This window comes from Melanerpes formicivorus, unplaced genomic scaffold (assembly GCF_026170545.1).
Source record: "Melanerpes formicivorus ecotype bairdi unplaced genomic scaffold, bMelFor1.0.p_v2 SCAF_2, whole genome shotgun sequence".
NCBI lineage: Eukaryota > Metazoa > Chordata > Aves > Piciformes > Picidae > Melanerpes > Melanerpes formicivorus.
In genome coordinates, this window is record NW_027142354.1 from 31,037,256 (window position 1) to 31,056,205 (window position 18,950).

The 18,950-nt window shown below is 40.0% G+C and overlaps 1 protein-coding gene and 1 non-coding gene across 2 annotated transcripts in view; both read left to right on the forward strand.

The window, feature by feature from the left end:
* Nucleotides 1-18,950, forward strand: part of CHRM3 (cholinergic receptor muscarinic 3) — a 208,544-nt gene that overhangs the window by 103,208 nt on the left and 86,386 nt on the right. The gene's annotated exons all lie outside the window — the stretch shown is intronic.
* LOC137454121 (U6 spliceosomal RNA) lies at nt 18,722-18,824 on the forward strand. Its single transcript, XR_010990547.1, has one exon. It is a non-coding gene; the product is annotated as a U6 spliceosomal RNA (small nuclear RNA).

Genomic DNA, 18,950 nt, shown 5'->3' on the forward strand with positions numbered 1-18,950 from the left:
CAGTAAGCCAGGCACAAAAAGGAAATTATAATGAATTTTTTTCCTCCTGTGCTGGAGTGATTTATGATGTATATTCTCTAATATTAAAAAAGTGTGATCAGAATGAAGCCCAGCTCAGAGCCTCTTTATCATATTGCCTGTGACTTATGATATTACCAGCCAAAATTGTAGCCCTGGCAACATAGCAGCATTTCAATATCTGAAGGGAGCCTACAAGAAAGCTGGGGAGGGACTGTTTAAAAGGTCATGATGTGATTGGACAAGGTACAGTGGTTTTAAACTAGAGCATATTTGATTTAGATTGGACATTTAGATTTAGGTTGGACATTAGGAAGAAGCTCATTACAATGAGGTTGCAGAGAAAGGTGGTGGAAGCCCCATCCCTGGAGACGTTAATGGTCAATATTCATGGAGCCCTGAGCAATGCAATCTAGTTAAACATGTCCCAACTCACTGCAGGGGTTTTGGGCAAGATGACTTTTGAGGGTCACTTCCAACCTGATGCATTCTATGATTCTATGAATTCTTGCAAGGAAACCATCCATTTCAGCAAAAGAAACTGCAGTCATACCAATAGCCTGGCTGCCCTATCCACTGAATTCTCTTGATATTTCTTTGTGCCAAGATGTGGAAGGGAGATGAAAGAGGGAAAGAACAGGGAGGCCAGGGTAGTAAAACATGTTCTTGTCTCTGTAACCTTCTAGAATATCGCTAGAAGTCTCTTTCATATGATGCAATGTTATTAAAATACATAGAAAACAAAATTGCTTAAACTCCTGAGCTAGCGTGCTGTGGAGTGGCACAGGGCAGTAGCACAACATCTAGGTGCCGCAATTCCATTCTTTTGTGCTTTTACCTGCAGTAAAGCCTGGGGACCTGAGGTGTTACAGAAATTATTGAATATCCTTATGACTCGAACTGAAGACAGGTTAGAGCTTCCTACACCACATCTCGGTACTGCTTCACTGGTGCTCAACTGGGCTCTGTGTGTATGCTAACTTGGCACTGTTTGTTTTCTCATCCCTCTCTGAAGTTTCTCTCACTGATTACTGCTCACAGCTTACTATTACTGCTAATTAGGTGCTGATTTAATAATTGACTTGTTGGTGTTTGCTAATTAAAGTTAATAACAAATATACACTCGTAATTTTATCTCATTTCAAAGGGGTGTGATCACAGCCAATGAAAAGAGGGCATGAGGGAATGTGTGTATATTTTTCCTGAAAATCATGTAAATGCCTTTCAGATTTGATGCAGAATTCATCTACCAGTTTCAGCTGAAAATGCTACCACTAACTGAACAGACAATCAGTTATTTAATATCATGAAAATTCTACCTCAATGGCTTGGAACCTTCAGAGAAATCTCCAGGAGTATCAAGCAATCTATGGTGACATAAGAGAGAGCTGGGTTGTTAAAAATTTGACATCAGCTTTCTCCATACTTACATTTCCGTACCTGTATTTATTCATTTTCCCGTCTGTAGTTTATCCTGTAGATGTAAAACACTGGAGAGTTTTATTTTATGTGTCTGCAGATGACCTCTACTGAGTTAAGTGTTACTTGCTAAATATGTCAAAGATGGTTTTCATCACTCATCCATTTGCATTGGAATATAACCTAAATGGATGACTTTTATGTCTTTACAACAGGGAATTTGAACTTTTTCTTTATATGGGGTTCTAGACCATCATGTTTGTATCTAAATCTTGCTGTGTGTTATTCCTTCTGAAATTATAGGTGAAATCTGATTAGCAGGTTTTTTGTCCATGCCTTTTAGTCTCCCCTGGAATTTCCTAAGAATGCAACTCTCCTGCTAGTCTTTTGGAAATAAAAAAGATAAAGGATATACAAGGTATTTCCTTCTTTCACCTGCATATCAGTTGATAACAGGGATTAAATTTGTTTGGAGCTTGAAATAATCGTATTAGTGTAAGGAAATGTAGACTTTGCAGTTCTGCCGTGGTTGTGGCCATGAACAGCCAAAGCAGAGAGATGCTGTGAAGTGCGAGTGTAAAAGGGATGTAAGATGGTGAAAGTGCAGAGCTGCATCATGGGAGGCTACACTGTTATCTCCTGACCTGTCATAGGTTGTTTCTCTGTTCTAAAGAAATTAAATGGATATGGAGGTTCACTTTCACTTCCCACCTGTGAAATGGGCTGGCAGCCAGCTAGACACAAGTATAACATGGGAAGCCACTTCCATGCAACTGAGCAGCTGTGGATTAGTTTCTCATGCATGAAGGGGGCCTAAAGTACATTTAGTACCTTGGCTATGCTCCCATCACTTCTGCTGCGTACTTGCATTTTTCACCCCCCTGTGCATAGTGGGTCCCTCTTTCTTACAATACAGAAACTGTCCTGAAGTGTTCATGTTTCATTTGAAACAGAAGTGATGACAATGTGTTCTGCTTAGCAGTATCTTCCAAACTGCAGGTATGCATCATAGGCCCATTTGTTTTCCAGAAGTTTTGCATTTGTTGTTTCTTTTTTTTTTTCTCCCCCTTTTTTTTTATAGCTGTTAGTAACACATCATTCAGTTTGTTCATCTGTTTGCAGAGCTTTCATTCACTGATCCCAGTCCTGCCCTGGCTCTGTGCTAGACTGCAGTCAAGCACTGTTGTGGGACAGGAGTCAGGATTAACAATCATCTTTAGTAAGTACCAGCTTTATATTGTGGATCTGCTTCAGGGGTGAGTAGCAGCATGAAAGCAATGACATATAGGCTCTGAGTACAGGATGGGCCAAAGGAGCAGGAAGGAAATTAGTAGTACACTTAGAATACAATTCACTTAATCCTGTGAAACTCACTTGTGTGAACTCCATCCTGTGAAACTCACTTCCTGTGAACTCACTCAATCCTGTGAAAATGCCAAGGGAAGATGTGTCTCTGTCTGCAGCTAATCCATTGTAAAGTGCCTGGGCTGTTCCTCCAGCAGATCTGTTCAGATGACTACCTCAAGCTAATTTTCACAAAATGTACCTAAACAATAGCTCATAGTGGAAAGAGGACAGGTATGTGAAGAACAGAAAGAGGTTTTTCAAATTTCTTTGGCTGTGATGGGTTACCTGTACCACTTTGGGGATGCAGAACGGCCATAAAGCTAGTTTAACAATGTGTTTTTTCTGGATTTACAGCTTTCCCAGAACAGTATGAAACAACTAGAGTATAGTCATGAATCAGTCTTGTTTATTTAATTTTGCTTTGCATACTTGAGCTTTACAGCAACATTATTAATGGCTAAAGCTTGAGAAACATTCATCTTTGTTTATAGCAGAAGCTGCAATAATTTGAGTTAAAAAAAAAAAATGTTTTCCTCAGATCTGCTTCATTTTTTTTCAGTTAAACCACATTTGAATTTTGATTCTCTTGAGATTCCTCATTATGTTTTCTCAGGGTTGTCTGTGTGAGTAATTTCCCCAGAGCTGAAATCCCTAGGGCTAGGAGTCACATTACATGTTCCTTAAATATGAGGCAATAAAGAACAAATAGAAAGGAAGAACAATGCAGTAGAAGTAAAGTCTGTGTGGTCATAATCACTGTATGTTGTCTTCTTTGTATCTCTGCTTTACCTTGGATATCCTCTTACTTACTTTTCTGTGTATACATTGTACTTAACTGTAAATTAACTACACATTGGACTGGTTCTTCAGCAAATAGACTCTGATGATGATGGAGAAGTTGCAGGTTAACAGTGTACATGTGACCCATGCTAAAGACTTTAGACTGTTTTCATTGAGTTCAAAGGTAACTTTAACAATTAAACTGTAGAAAGTAAATTTTAAAGTCTGATGAAAATTATCACTTGGAGTCTTTAGTAGCTCCTTAGAAAGTTTTGGTTCAGTTCAGAACTTCTCCTTGGCCAAAGACTTTGTCAGTTTTCCTTTGTATTACATTTGTTGCTCTATTACTACTTAGAGCAACAAATGACAGCTAAATCTAGAGCATCTCTCTTCTCGGTTGCATTTGATTAGTAGTGTTTTAAGACAGGAGGTTTACAAGCCAAAAGTTGAAAGGTGAGCTTCACACATTTGTGTTAAAAATGGAGACTTTGTCTCCATTAGCGCCTGGTAATTTATGTTGGTTATGTTTGTTTATTTTCAGCCAATTCTAAAGGAAAAATTTAGCATTATAAACACCTAAAACTAAAATGCAGTGAGATTCAGTAAAATAAAATTTCTTACAATACCCCACATGTTTTTCCCCTTTAGATGGCTGTGATGAAATTATGAAATTCAAGAAATGGTTTGTATTTGTCATTTCTCTTACTATTTACAGTCAGAGCCAGTCTCACGTTATTGTAATGAAGGGTTCATGTAGATTAGCCTGCAGTGTTATGAACCATTCTCCCATCTGCCAAAGAGAACTCAGTGTAATCTGTCTCAAGGTCCTTGTGTAAAACACAGCTGCCAACCCAGAGGTTCTTCTATGGCTTGTTCCAGTTTATTGTGCTTCAGAATGCAGATAGTGATGGATACATGTAGCTTATAAAGATACTTTAGTAGTTAATTCAGTTTGTGGGTCCACATTAATGAGATCATCATTACTTAATTTCTTAAAGTTTACACAAGTGTTACTGGACTAAAGTCTCTACAAGTGCAGAAGCAGTTAGTAAATTTGCCATACAGGTCCAGGGATTTAATAAATAGAATTGAAACAACCTGATAACATGAATATGTGGAGAAGTTTTGTTGGTTTTGTTTGTTTGATTGTTTTTATTTATTTGCTTGGTTGGTTTATTGTATTTTTAATCTTTGATAATATTCAAACATTGCCTCCTCCAAGCTCAAGGGAAATGTATTCCCTTGAAAAAAAAAAAATCAAGTAAGGCAGGCAGAAGAAGACCTGCATGGATAAGCAAGGAACTCTTAGAAAGCCCAAAAAGAAAGAGGAGGTTTACAGTATGTGGAAAAAAGGTTTGGTCAATTGGGAGGATTATAGAGATATAACCAGAGAATGTAGAGATGCAACAAGGAAGGCAAAGACCCTCTTAGAACTGAATCTCACCAGAGGGGCGAAAGAGAACAAGAAGAGTTTTTTCAAATATATCAACAATAAAAGGAAGAGCAAGCAAAAGGTGGGCCCACTACTGAATGATATTGGAGATATGGTAACTGATGACGCAGAGATGGCAGAGTTGCTGAATTCCTTCTTTGCCTCAGTCTTTACTAAGAGCAGCCCTCAAGAATCTCAGTCTCTAGAAGCAAGGGAGCAGAACTGGAAAGATGTGGACATTCCAATGGTCAGTCAAGATGAGGTTAGAGATCATCTCATATACCAACTAAAGACAAAACAAATCCATGGGCCCCAATGGGGTGCATCCACGAGTTCTGAAAGAACTGGCTGATACTGTTGCTGAACATCATCTTTGAAAAGTCATGGAGAACAAGAGAGGTGCCTGATGACTGGAAGAAAGCCATTGTCACTCCAGTCTTCAAAAAAGGCAAGAAGGATGACGCAGGCAGCTACAGACCAGTCAGCTTCACTTCCATCCCTGGAAAGGTGATGGAGCACCTCATTATGGAGGTCATCTCTAACCACATGGAAGGCAAGGTTATCAGGAGTAGCCAACGTGGATTTAACAAGGGGAGATCCTGTCTGACTAATCTGATAGCCTTCTATGGCATTATGACCAAATGGGTAGATGAGGGAAGAGCAGCAGATGTCATATACCTTGACTTCAGTAAAGCTTTTGATACTGTCTCCCATAACATCCTCATAGAAAAGCTCAGGAGATGTGGCATAGATGGCTGGTCTGTGGGGTGAATTGAAAACTGGCTCAACAACAGAGTTCAGAGGGCTGTCATCAGTGGCACAGAGTCAACTTGGAGGCCTGTGGCCAGTGGTGTTCCCCAGGGATCAGTACTGGGTCCACTTCTGTTCAATATCTTTATGAACAACCTGTATGAGGAGATGGAATGTACCCTCGGCAAGTTTGCTGATGATACAAAACTGGGGGAGGTGGCTGGCACCTTGATGGGCTGTGCAGCCATCCGATGAGACTTGGACAGGCTGGAGAGCTGGGTGCAGACAAACCTCATGAAGTTTAATAAGGACAAGTGCAGGGTCCTGTGTCTGGGGAGGAATAAAAATATGCACCAGTACAGGTTAGGGGCTACCCTGCTGGAAAGCAGCTCCACAGAGAAAGACCTTGGAGTGCTGGTGGACAGCAAGTTCTCCATGGAACAACAATGTGCCCTTGTGGCCAAGAGAGCCAATGGTATCCTGGGATGCATCAAGATGGGTGTGTCCAGCAGGTCTAGGGGAGTTCTTCTACCTCTCTACTCTGCACTGGTGAGACAATGCCTGCAATACTGTGTCCAGTTTTGGGCTTCCCAGTTCAAGAAGGACAGAGAACTGCTGGAGAGAATCCAGTGGAGACCCACAAGGATGACTAGGGGACTTGAGCATTTCCCCTGTGAAGAGAGACTGAGAATCCCGGGGCTGTTTAGTCTTGAGAGGGGATCTCATCAATGTGTATAAATATCTGAGGGGTGGGTGTCAAGTGGAGGGGACCAAGCTCTTTTCAGTGGTGCATAGTAATAAGACAACAAACAACATGTTCAGACTTGAGCATTGAAGATTCCACCTCAACATCAGGGGAAACTTCTTTACAGTGGGAGTGATGGAGCACTGGAGCAGGCTGCCCAGGGATGTTGTGGAGTCTCCTTCTCTGGAGACTTTCAAAACCCACCTGGATGCATTCCTGTGTAGACTACCCTAAGTGATCCTGCTTTGGCAGGGTGATTGGACCTGATGATCTCTTGAGGTCTCTTCCAACCTCTAACATACTGTGATCCTGTGATACTGTGATTTATTCCTTGAACACATCTGTAATTGCTTATAATATTCTCGTTATGGAAATAGTAGTGCTAAATCATCTTGTCTTCAAAGAGAAAGAAGAGTGCTGTGTGATGAATGCTGTGGGTGGATAATCAGGACTATAGAATTTGAAATACTCCTTCTTGTCATTGATTTTCTATTTGATTTTCAGCAGTCATTGCTACGTTTCTTGTTTCAATTCTCCTAGATAAGTCAATAATAAAAACATTCAAGTTAGAGGCATACCTAATATTTGCAAAATACTTTTTATTTTTAGCAGGAAAACACAGATAAACAAAAATTAATTTATTAGCTTTTAATTATTAGTTTTTATTATTTCATTTGTGATATTCTAAAATGAAGTTCTTTTGCAGTGGTTTTGTGATGTGAAACTGGTAAGAAGAAACATATTTGCATGATCTTATAGGGATGTAGATACTGGCACACCAAAATTAATACAGCACTTTTTTTAATGAAGTTACGGATTCTTTCTACTTTTCTAATAGCCCATTGTGGTTACTATTGTAGCAAGAGTAAACTTACATCAATCCTCCTTTGCCTGCAATGGAAAGTTAAATAACATCAACATTAAAACAGCATAAATTTGGGGGGTATTCTGTAAATTATTTAAAAAGTACTTGAATGCTCTGTGACCAACGGAGTTTTTTATCATAGTATCAGTCAGGGTTGGAAAGGACCACAAGGATCATCTAGTTCCACCCCGCCTGCCATGGGCCAGGACATCCCACACTAGATCAGGCTGGCCAGAGCCTCATCCAGCCTGCTCTTAAACACCTCCAGCTTCATTCCATTCCCCCTAGTCCTATCACTACCTGAGATCCTGAGAAGTCCCTCCCCAGCCTTCCTGTAGGCCCCCTTCAGATACTGGAAGGCCACAATTAGGTCACCTCGGAGCCTTCTCTTCTGCAGACTGAACAGCCCCAACTGCTTCAGCCTGTCCTCAAAGGAGAGGTGCTCCAGCCCTCTGATCATCCTTGTGGCCCTTCTCTGGACACGTTCCAGCACCTCCACATCCCTCTTGTAATAGGGGCTCCAGAACTGGATGCAGTACTCCAGGTGGGGTCTCACCAGAGCTGAGTAGATGGGGAGAATCACCTCCCTTGACCTGCTGGCCACACTTCTCCTGATGCAGCCCAGGATCTGATTGGCTTTGCAGGCTGCAAGTGCACATTGAGAGCTCATGTTGAGCTTTTTGTCCACCAGCACCCCCAAGTCTCTCTCCTCAGGGCTGTTTTCCAGCCAGTCACTGTTCAGCCTGTATTTGTGCCTGGGGTTGCCTCGACCCAGATGCAGGACCCTGCACTTGCTCTTATTGAACCTAATGAGGTTGGCTTGTGCCCACCTCTCCAGCCTGTCAAGGTCTCTCTGGATGGCCTCCTTTCCCTCCAGTGTTTCTGCTGCACCACACAGCTTGGTGTCATCAGCAAACTTGCTTTTGAAAAATAAGCAAAAAAAATTCTTTATTTTCTTCAATAACATATAATTGAATATATCTTACATTTCAGTAGGTATATCTGGAGTTTTTTGCTGCTTTTATTTGTAAAGATTCAAATGGAAACACAAAGTCTAAGTAATGTTGAGAATAAAAAAAGAATTGTACATACTATGCATAGTAAATATTAAAATACAAATAAGTCTAGTGGAGCTCAAAATACAGGTGAAAAATAACATTTTCTTTTTTTACTGGTTTGTTTATGTTTGTGTTTTTTAGTATAAACTGAGTGACAGTCAAGTCAGCAGCTCAGAGGAAGAATGACTAGACAGCACTGATGGCTAGTTTTGTCAATCTTATTGGGGATATTCTGATCTCCTACCATGAGAAAGAGATGGGGAAGAATAAAAACTCCATTCAGCTCTCATCCTGAGTGCAGTGCTTGAACACCTCTTTAAGGAAGCAGAAGCTTTTGAAATTCAGGTTCTTAAATTCTTTCAATTTCTTTTTAATTGTTAGATTGATGTAATTATTTTTAATACAATATCTAGGATAGATTTTGTTCCAATTAATGCTACATAGAGTCATTCAGGAACTTCCATTAAACTGAAACCATTATCTGTTAAATTTTGAGACTTGCTCGATGTTCAGAAGAGTGCAAGGTGGAATTTGTACTAGGTAATCCTCTCTGATACACAGAGCCAGTGAGGTAATTTTTCCTTAAGTTTTGTTCTTTAATCACAGTATTCTTTGGGCTTGGTGCATGGGTGCTTTCTGCAGGCTGTCTCCTCCTCTACAACCCTTATAGCCTGAAACTCACTGTTAGTGTCTTAAGTGGATTTAGTACCTTAAGTCAATTAAGTGGATTCAGTACCTTAAGTTGATAAAGTTTGTCCACTGATGTGTGACTTTAACTCTTTTGTTTTTCCAAATACCTCGCAAAAAGCTAATGAGGTAGTTGCAGGTGAAGCAGTGCAAACACCCTCCCAAGATACTGGAAGAATTATTAAAAGCAACGTTTAGATGACAGTTTAGTTTGTCTTTAGAGTAATAAAAGCACATAGAACAAGATCTGCACTGTACTTCCTACACTGAAGTAACTTTAAAACATCCTCTGAAAATTTATATCACATTTTGAGAAAGGAGTGTATATTCTATGTCTTCAGGTCGACTGTATCAGTCATGGTACACCATGCAATATCATTTAGAGCTCCAGGAGCAGCATGAGCCATCTGTGTGTACTTGCAGCCCAGAAAGCTAATCACATCCTGGGCTGCATCAAGAGAACTATAGCCAGCAGGTCGAGGGAGATGATTCTCTCCCTCTGCTCCACTCTGTTGAGACCCCACCTGGAGTACTGCATCCAGTTCTGGAGCCCCTATTACAAGAGGGATGTGGAGGTGCTGGAACGTGTCCAGAGAAGGGCCACGAGGATGATTAGAGGGCTGGAGCACCTCTCCTATGAAGACAGACTGAAGGAGTTGGGTCTGTTCAGTCTGGAGAAGAAGGCTGGAGAGGTGGGCACAAGCCAACCTCATGAGGTTCAACAAGAGCAAGTGCAGGGTCCTGCATCTGGGTCGAGGCAACCCCAGGCACAAATACAGGCTGAACAGTGACTGGCTGGAAAACAGCCCTGAGGAGAGAGACTTGGGGGTGCTGGTGGACGAGAAGCTCAACATGAGCTCTCAATGTGCACTTGCAGCCCGCAAAGCCAATCAGATCCTGGGCTGCATCAGGAGAAGTGTGGCCAGCAGGTCAAGGGAGGTGATTCTCCCCATCTACTCAGCTCTGGTGAGACCCCACCTGGAGTACTGCATCCAGTTCTGGAGCCCCTATTACAAGAGGGATGTGGAGGTGCTGGAACGTGTCCAGAGAAGGGCCACAAGGGTGATCAGAGGGCTGGAGCACCTCTCCTTTGAGGACAGGCTGAAGCAGTTGGGGCTGTTCAGTCTGCAGAAGAGAAGGCTCCGAGGTGACCTAATTGTGGCCTTCCAGTATCTGAAGGGGGCCTACAGGAAAGCTGGGGAGGGACTCCTCAGGATCTCAGGTAGTGATAAAACTAGGGGGAATGGAGCAAAAATAGAAATGGGTAGATTCAGGTTGGATGTTAGGAATATGTTCTTTATTATGAGGGTGGTGAGACACTGGAACAGATTGCCCAGGGAGGTGTTAGAAGCCCCATCCCTGGAGGTTTTTAAGGCCAGGCTGAATGTGACTCTGGGCAACCTGATCTAGTGTGTGGAGTCCCTGCCCATGGCAGGGGGGTTGGAACTGGATGATCTTTGAGATCCTTTCCAACCCTAACAATTCTATGACTTTATGATTCTATAAAGTAAAATGCCCTAGAACCTTTAGTCTGAGGAAGGAAAACACAAAACAAAACAAAAACATTAATCATCTAGGAGTTTCCTTAAGATACAGAAGCACACTACATTATGAGAGTGAAATAGATGTGAATAAACCATGTTCACTGACTTTATGATAGTGTTACTTACTGTATTGCACTGAAGTAGTAATAAAACATAAAACAGTGAGATCAACTTCAAACCCCTTTGTTGTGCATTTCATAGCTTGTGGCCATGTATTTCAGCTGATATCCATGTAATAAAATGAGCTGCAGCTTTCCTTTGTACCTCAAGCTGTGAGCTCTGCAGCACCTTGTGAAACACAGTTTATGAAACAAATGTAGATTTACTTTGTAAGAATTATTTATGTGTCTCTGAAAGCTGGATTTAATCCTTTGGGCTCTCCCAGGTAAGAGGGGATGGATCCTCAGCACTTTCATCCAAAGACAGAATGTGCTTAGAAGGCCAGCAGTTAGAGCCAAGCCAGAAACGCCAGAGCATGGTCTGCAGTGATGGCATTTTAGCCCTTAACACACACACAGTGGCAAATAAAATTGGTAACTGTGTACAGACATTCGTGGAAGTCCCTAATAGGTAATGGCCATCATATCTAACTGTGCAGGGCTGTGTTTGTGATAGGTACATGGCACTCCTTGCCCTCCTCGGAGTCTAGGTTGTTGATAGAGGAAAACATCCCTGCCTTCTCAGCATGAACTGGTATGCCAGATGTGTATGCAGTAATCTTGGTGGAGAGAGTAGGTTATTTTGTCCTCATATAAAAGTAGTTAATGTTAAAACTGTTCCTTCTGTGTGCATAGAAAAGTAGAAAAGTAACCTCTAAGTGTTAATTTGCATTATGTGAAGATACACTAACAAAATATATGGACTCAGTCAAAAAGAGAAAATCTGTAAGAATTATAAAAATAAACCCTAAATCGTTATCATGCAGTGGACACATAACTTTACAAGGGTCCAAGTAATGAATCTCATATACATTCCTTTGTTAATGAACATGGTGCTTGGTTGCATGGGTTAGTTGATTAGGTGGTGTTGGATGATAGGTTGGATGCAAGGATCTTGAAGGTCTCTTCCAACCTGGTCTATTCTATTCTATTCTATTCTATTCTATTCTATTCTATTCTATTCTATTCTATTCTATTCTATTCTATTCTATATTATTAACTAATGAGATAATGAAGCTATTGATACTGTTGTACTCTGAACAAGTGACTGGAGATGAACATGTTTAATTATATGTCCTCAGATTTTTTTTTTTTTTTCAAAAAGATACTGCATTTATTTTATGTTCAATAAAGGAATAATATTTAATACCCTATTACTAACAGTTATCATAAAAAGTCTGAATTTGTAGCATCAAATGGTCACAAGAGAGCCTCTTCTTCTACCCCTTATTCCTGCTTCGGTTCCTGCTTTTTCTTCTAAGCCTATACAGTTTAGGTCACAGGTAGATACCCTGACTCTTAGCAAGATTGTGCTATTGGTAGATCTCTGTGTAGCAATTAAGCATAAATGAACTTATTAGTCAGTTTCTCTATAATATGCATGTATGTACTAGTACTCTGCTAAGATGCTGTTTCTAGTAAAGCTTTGCATCCAGAATTGTAAAATTCACTTTTTTCTTTTGTTTCACTGCAGTACATTTAGTGATACTTCATTTTACTGAAATTATTAAGGTACAATAAATTCACTGACAGGAAGAAAGAGCAGGAAAATGTCTTCACATTATTATCTATTTTTAAATGTTTTGAATTAGGTCCTTCAGGACATTGCAAATGACTCCATCTCTGTTTTCAATAACATTTTTTGGAAATAAGTACCAAAGAAACTTAATTAGAGTGATTGAGTTAACAAAAACAAATCTGATTTCAGCAGAAAAGTATAAACTCTGGGAACAACAAACAGTAATGGTGCTGCCACCCCAGTCACTGTGGACAGAAAAAGTTTATATAAGGAAAACATATTTCATGGTAATATAATACATATTTAATTTCTCTCATTTGATGTGAAGAAAAATAGATACATTGATGTAATCCCTAAGTATGAAATTAAAAACACATGTGTAAAATAAATTTGGGAAATTTATCAGTTGGACTAAGTGCGCTGTCCTCTAAAAAAAGATATAATAAACCCAGCACATAACCTTTTTTATACACAGCAGATGTTATGTTGAAACTAGCACCCCATAGAGTTTGTTTCACAGTTAAATCCATTACCTATTTTCCATTTTTCATGTGTCACGAGTTCATTATCATTTAACTTCATCATACAAAATGTGCATAGAGTCCAATGCAGAGGACATGCAGACTAATTGTCCAGTGGACACCCTGTCAAGCACATAGGAAAACGAGGGAAAGTAAATTCATCAGCAGAAGAATTACAGAGGCAGCAAGGTATCTTCAGTTTCAGTGAGGAGCTATTCAAGCAAACCTTCAGAACTGCATGTTTTCCCACTCGTCACAACTGCTAGTGAAAGATAAGTAAATACGCATATAGTTAGATGGACTTGCAGTAGTTTACAGCCCTTCTTAAGTCACCTAAATACATGCTTCAAAATCCAATCTCACATGGACAGAACTAATACAGGTAGGAAATTAAGCATATTTTAAGAACCTCATGTCCTCTCCATGCGTTTCTTATGTCTACAACAGGGATGATTATCCTCTCTAGATGAAGCCTGTGCCAGTGACCTAGTTTTGCTCACTTGCAGTGGAAAGCAAAGTGCCACTTGGCCTGCTGACATAATGCAAAAGTTCATCAGCATAGCAGCCACAGGATTTTTTCTGAGTCCCCACAGAAGCCCGAACAAAGGAGCACTCCTTCCAATAGATAGAAGCATCTTTTAGCCAGAAAATGAATGTGTGCTGCTTGTCTGAGATAAGCGATGCCTCTCAGTCCATTGGAGGGGGAAATAGTATGTCTTTTCAACCAAACAAAAAATTCAGGTGATCATTGCAGGAGGAAGGGGAGCACATTGTCAGAGCAGAAAATAGGAGACACGAGTACAGGAGATCTGTTATTGTGTTTGTCCTATGTCCTCAATCCTGAAGAGGATGTTTGTTTAGTGGCACTTCCTCTAATCCCACACTATTGATGCTATGTAGTCAAGGCTCTTTAAAGTATTGATTTTGAAGGTAAACATTACAGAAATCTAATAAACATAAGCAGTGACGTTAAGTACCAGTCATGCGTAGGCAGCCTGAGGCATTACTAAGTCTACACAGGCATAGGTGCCACAATGACACTGGGACCTGCATCTATTCAGGAGTCGTTGCATGTGTTTTCTGCAAACTTCCTTTTTGGAGGGTTTCCAAGAAAAGAGAGAGAGATTATTTTTTTTCCAAGGAAACAAGAACAAAATTTCTGTCTTCATTCTTAGGAACTGACATTTTAGTTTGGGAGTTGAAACTGTAATGAACACCCTATTCCCCACAGAGATGCTTCTAGGATAGTCATTAGAAATAAACCTTCCTCTACCTCTCTCTGAAGACCTTTATGATAGGGCTCTTTATCCACGTGTTTTCTCTTCATGTTCTTTGAACAGAATGATTCTGTTTTCCCTTCTAGCTTTATTTTTCTGAAATACTGTGTTCAGCAAGTGAATCCCAGTCACTCTGAAAACAATTACTTATTCATTAATTATGAATTATTCATATTTCATTACTTATTGCTTAACCTTCACAAGCAAGTGGAAGGTCACACAACAATAAGATTTTGTGCATAGGACTGACTTACAAAAGCTGGTAAGAAAAAACAAGAACGTAAGTTCCCCCCCAAGTTTATTAGCTCCATATCTGACAAGGAAAAAAGATCTTTCCTGCTTTCAAGCTCTCTATAATATCCCTAGTCAAGCTGATAGCTTTTGCTGTCATTGCCCTAGAAACCTTGACTGTTCACTATTCTTCTGGCTCCACCAGCTTCCCAAAGTCCTAAAAGATTTAATATTCCCTTATCTGTCCTCCACCATGGCAGTTATGTCATAGAGTAGACAGGGCCAAGGAACTGTTCCTGTGTGGCTGTGAGATTGGCATTTGTTATTTATTTGCGTGCTCCTAAGTAGCTTCATTGCTTTTCTTTCCCCATCTAAAGGTGTGCAACATTTAATTCCATATTAATTTGCTTTGATTGCAAACACATGAACATTGGCACCAAATTTATAAAAGTGTATTTTCAAAACTATGGAGTGTTGTCATGTTCCACTTGGTATTCTGCTCTTCCTCAGCAAGAAAAGATGCATTTGAAGATGGCAGTAAACATGTTGTTAGCAAAGAATATATATATATATATATATATACAGAGAGAGAGAAAGAAAGAGAGAAATAAAAACAAAGAGAAAGAGAGAAAGAGAAAGAAAGAAAGAAAGAAAGAAAGAAAGAAAGAAAGAAAGAAAGAAAGAAAGAAAGAAAGAAAGAAAGAAAGAAAGAAAGAAAAAGAAAGAGAAAGAAAGAGAAAGAAAGAGAAAGAAAGAGAAAGAAAGAAAGAGAAAGAAAGTAAGAAAGAAAGAAAGAAAGAAAGAAAGAAAGAAAGAAAGAAAGAAAGAAAGAAAGAAAGAAAGAAAGAAAGAAAGAAAGAAAGAAAGAAAGAAAGAAAGAAAGAAAGAAAGAAAGAAAGAAAGAAAGAAAGAAAGAAAGAAAGAAAGAAAGAAAGAAAGAAAGAAAGAAAGAAAGAAAGAAAGAAAGAAAGAAAGAAAGAAAGAAAGAGAAAGAAAAAGAAAAAGAAAGAGAAGGAAGGAAGGGGGAGGGAGGGAGGAAGGAAGGAATGAAGGAAAAGGAGAGAATGAAAGAAAAGAGAGGAAGGAAAAAGAAAAAGAAAGAAGTAAATAAAGAAGGAAAGAGAATCTCCTTTAAAAAAGCTAAAAAAAACCCAATGTGGAAGATGTAATGGGGAACTCCTAGGGACACTGCTGCTGGAACTGGATGTTTCTGTCACTCTTTGAAAGACAGACCTTTCTCAAGTGTGAGGGAAATTAGCTGTGTGTATCTGTCTTTTTTACTTGATTTGCTTTGTACTTACTATACCTATGTTCTCATTTAATATTCAGAAATCACTGAACATAACCAGGTTATTGTTCTGTTACCTAAACCACTTTAAATTAAAAAGTGACATTCTGAGTAAGTGCTAGGAGATTTGTTGTTTCTTTTAGTGGCTTTGCTTGTGAATGACACAGAATTAACCAGATTGGAAAAGACCTTCGAGATCATCAAGTCCAACTGATAATCCAACCCTAACTAATCAACTAATTGCCTCATCTAGTCTTATTTTGAACACTTCAAGGGACAGTGACTCTACCACCTCCCTGGGCAGCCCATTCCAATGACCAATCATTCTTTCTGTGAAGAACTTCTATCTAGGATCAAGCCTAAATTTCCTGTTGCGCATCTTGAGACTGTGTCCTCTTGTTCTGGTGCTGGTTGCCTGGGAGAAGAGACCAACCCAGCTGTCAAATAGTACCCCAAGGTCCCTTTCTGCCTGGCCACTCTGTCTCCATCCTGTAGCACTGCATGGGGTTGTTGTGGCCAATGTGTGGAACCTGGCACCTGGACTTGTTAAACCTCATGCTGTTGGACTCTGCCTATCTGTCCAGCCTGTCAAGGTCCTTCTGCAGAATCCCCCTACTCTCTAACACAGCAACACCTGCTCCCAACTTAGTGTCATCTGCAAACTTACTAATGGTGGACTCGGTCCTCTTGTCCAGAATATAGAATTAATCAGGTTGGAAAAGACCTTTGAGATCACAGAGTCCAACCTGTCAGCCAACATTATCTAATCAACTAAACCATGGCACCCAGTGCCCCATCCAGTCTCTTTTTAAACACCTCCAGTGATAGTGACTCCGCTACCTCCCTGGGCAATCTGTTCTGCAGATATTCACAATTTTGTATTTCTTTTTAGAACATTTCTACCAGAATTGCATGTGTTTATGTTCTCACAATTTTATCTTGAGAGGTAAAATTTCTTCCTTCTTATATATGTGTGTGGTCCCTCCCAGCCCTGACTGATACTATGATACTTCTTGTTCATGTGCATAATTGGTCTTATAACCCTTTTATGAAAACATTGCTCTATGAGCATGTCTTAGTCTGCTTGACCCAGTAGGTCTTCTTCATGTTTACTGCTTTATAGGTTGAGTACTTACTTGCCCAGTAAGCAAAAACCAGCTCTTCATAGAATTCTTAGATTTATAGAATGGTTTAGGTTGGAAGGGACTTGAAAGATAAGCTAATTCCAACCCCCCTGCCATGGACAGGGTCACCTTCCACTAGACCAGGATGCTCAAGGCCTCATCTATCATCTTGCCAAGTACAGAGGTGAGTCTGACTGGCCTATAGTTTCCAGGGTCTTCCTTTTTCTCCCTTTTTTGAAGATGTGAGTTATGTTTCTCCTTTTCCAGTCAGCAGGGGCTTCATCAGATTGTTATGACAATGGTTTGACAATTTCATCTCCAATTCCCTCAGGACCCATGGGCTGATCTCATTTGGCCCCAGGGACTTACACACCTTTGGGTTCTTTAGGTGGTCTTACATCTGCTCTTCACTTACAGTGGGCAGATCTTCCTTTTTCCACTCCCCACCCATGTTCTCTGTAGCTTGGACAATACAGCTAGAGCCCTTGCTAGTCACAGAGCCTTCTCCATATCTGTCATGACTAGGTCTCCATTCTCCTTTTGGAGAAGTGCCACATCTTCCCTAGCCACTTTTTTGTCCCTGATGTACCTGAAGAATTTCTTCTTATTTCCCTTTATGTCCCTAACCAAGTTTAAATCTATCTGAACTTTTGCTTCCTTAACCTGATCCCTGGCTGCTTGGACAACTTCATTGTAGTCATCCCATGTCGCCCATTCTTGTTTCCATTGCTTATAGACTCTTCTTTTTTGTTCACCCACACCAGCCCCCTGGCACTCTTGCCTGCCTTCTTCCTTCTTGGAATGTACTGTTCCTGGGCTTGGAGGAGATGGTCCTTGTATACTGACGAGCTTTCTTGGGCCCCTCTTCTCTCCAGGGCTTTATACCATGACACTGTGCCAAGCAGATCTTTGAAGAGGATGAAGCCTGTTCTCTTGAAATCCAGAGTAGTGAGCTTCTGTCACATTCTATTTGAGGCCTTAAGGATCTTAAACTCTATCATTTAATGGTCCTATAAAGTAATTTGTCATGCAGATCCTGAAAGCAGAGCCTTCCAGAGCAAACATTCTCCCAGAGGAGTTCCACGGATTTCTGTATGATCAGAGATTTTCCTTTGTGCGGTTGATTACAGGAACAGTAACTTGCCATTAATTTGTATGTATGTCTTATGTATAATACGCCCCTTTTGCTTCTCGGCTGTGAAATTCATCTGGTGGCACCAAAAGGAAGAAAAAAAACAAAACCACCACACTATCACCAACACTTATTAATTTTGTGTTGTCAGCTGTCATTGCTCTTTCTTGAAAGAGTTTTTATGCAGCCTGATTTTCACTGCATCCTCACTCTGTGCTGAGGGCAGAGAAAATACGTCAGTAAATATTGAACAGAAAAGCTGCATTATGAGTGACAGTTATCTTAATTATTTGAGATACACTGCTACCAGTAAAGTCAAGTCTGTTAAAAAAATGAAGTGCCTAATTTCACTTTGTTTTGATTGCAGAGCTGATTTGATTCAATCAAAGAATGATGGCTGGTGTAATTTTTAAGGCAGGTGTCATATGTGCTTTATTTTTTAGTTCCAGGGCCCAAAATTGCATATAACTGATTTTCTGTGACATAATCATCTCTATATATAAGAGTACAAATACAGGAACAGATCAGTGGGCACCTGGTACCCATGAGCTGAAATATAGTTGATGCTGAATGGGAACCATTTTCATAATTTTCAACAAGTAAAGAAATTAGACCAAAGGTACGAGTTCTTACACTTTTGGAAATGTGTTGCAAATTCTTTTGCCTTACTAAATATTTAAACTTTCTTGTTTTTTAATGGGATTCTTGTTATTGACATTAAAGAAAGTTTTAAAACTTTTCATTAACATCATCACTCTTCTACAGTTCTGGTATTATTCCTTTTTTTGTTTGAGTTTTTTTCAAGTACTGGGGAGACAGCACATATGTGCTTTGGCAGCACATATACTAAAATTGGAATGATACAGAGAAGATTAGCATGGCCCCTGCGCAAGGATGACACGCAAATTCATGAAGCGTTCCATATTTTTTAGCCAGGGAATTACAGGCCTGTCAGCCTGACCTCAGTGCCAGGCAAGATCATGGAACAGGTCATCCTGAGTGCAATAACACAACACTTACAGGATGGCCAAGGGATCAGGCCTAGCCAACATGGA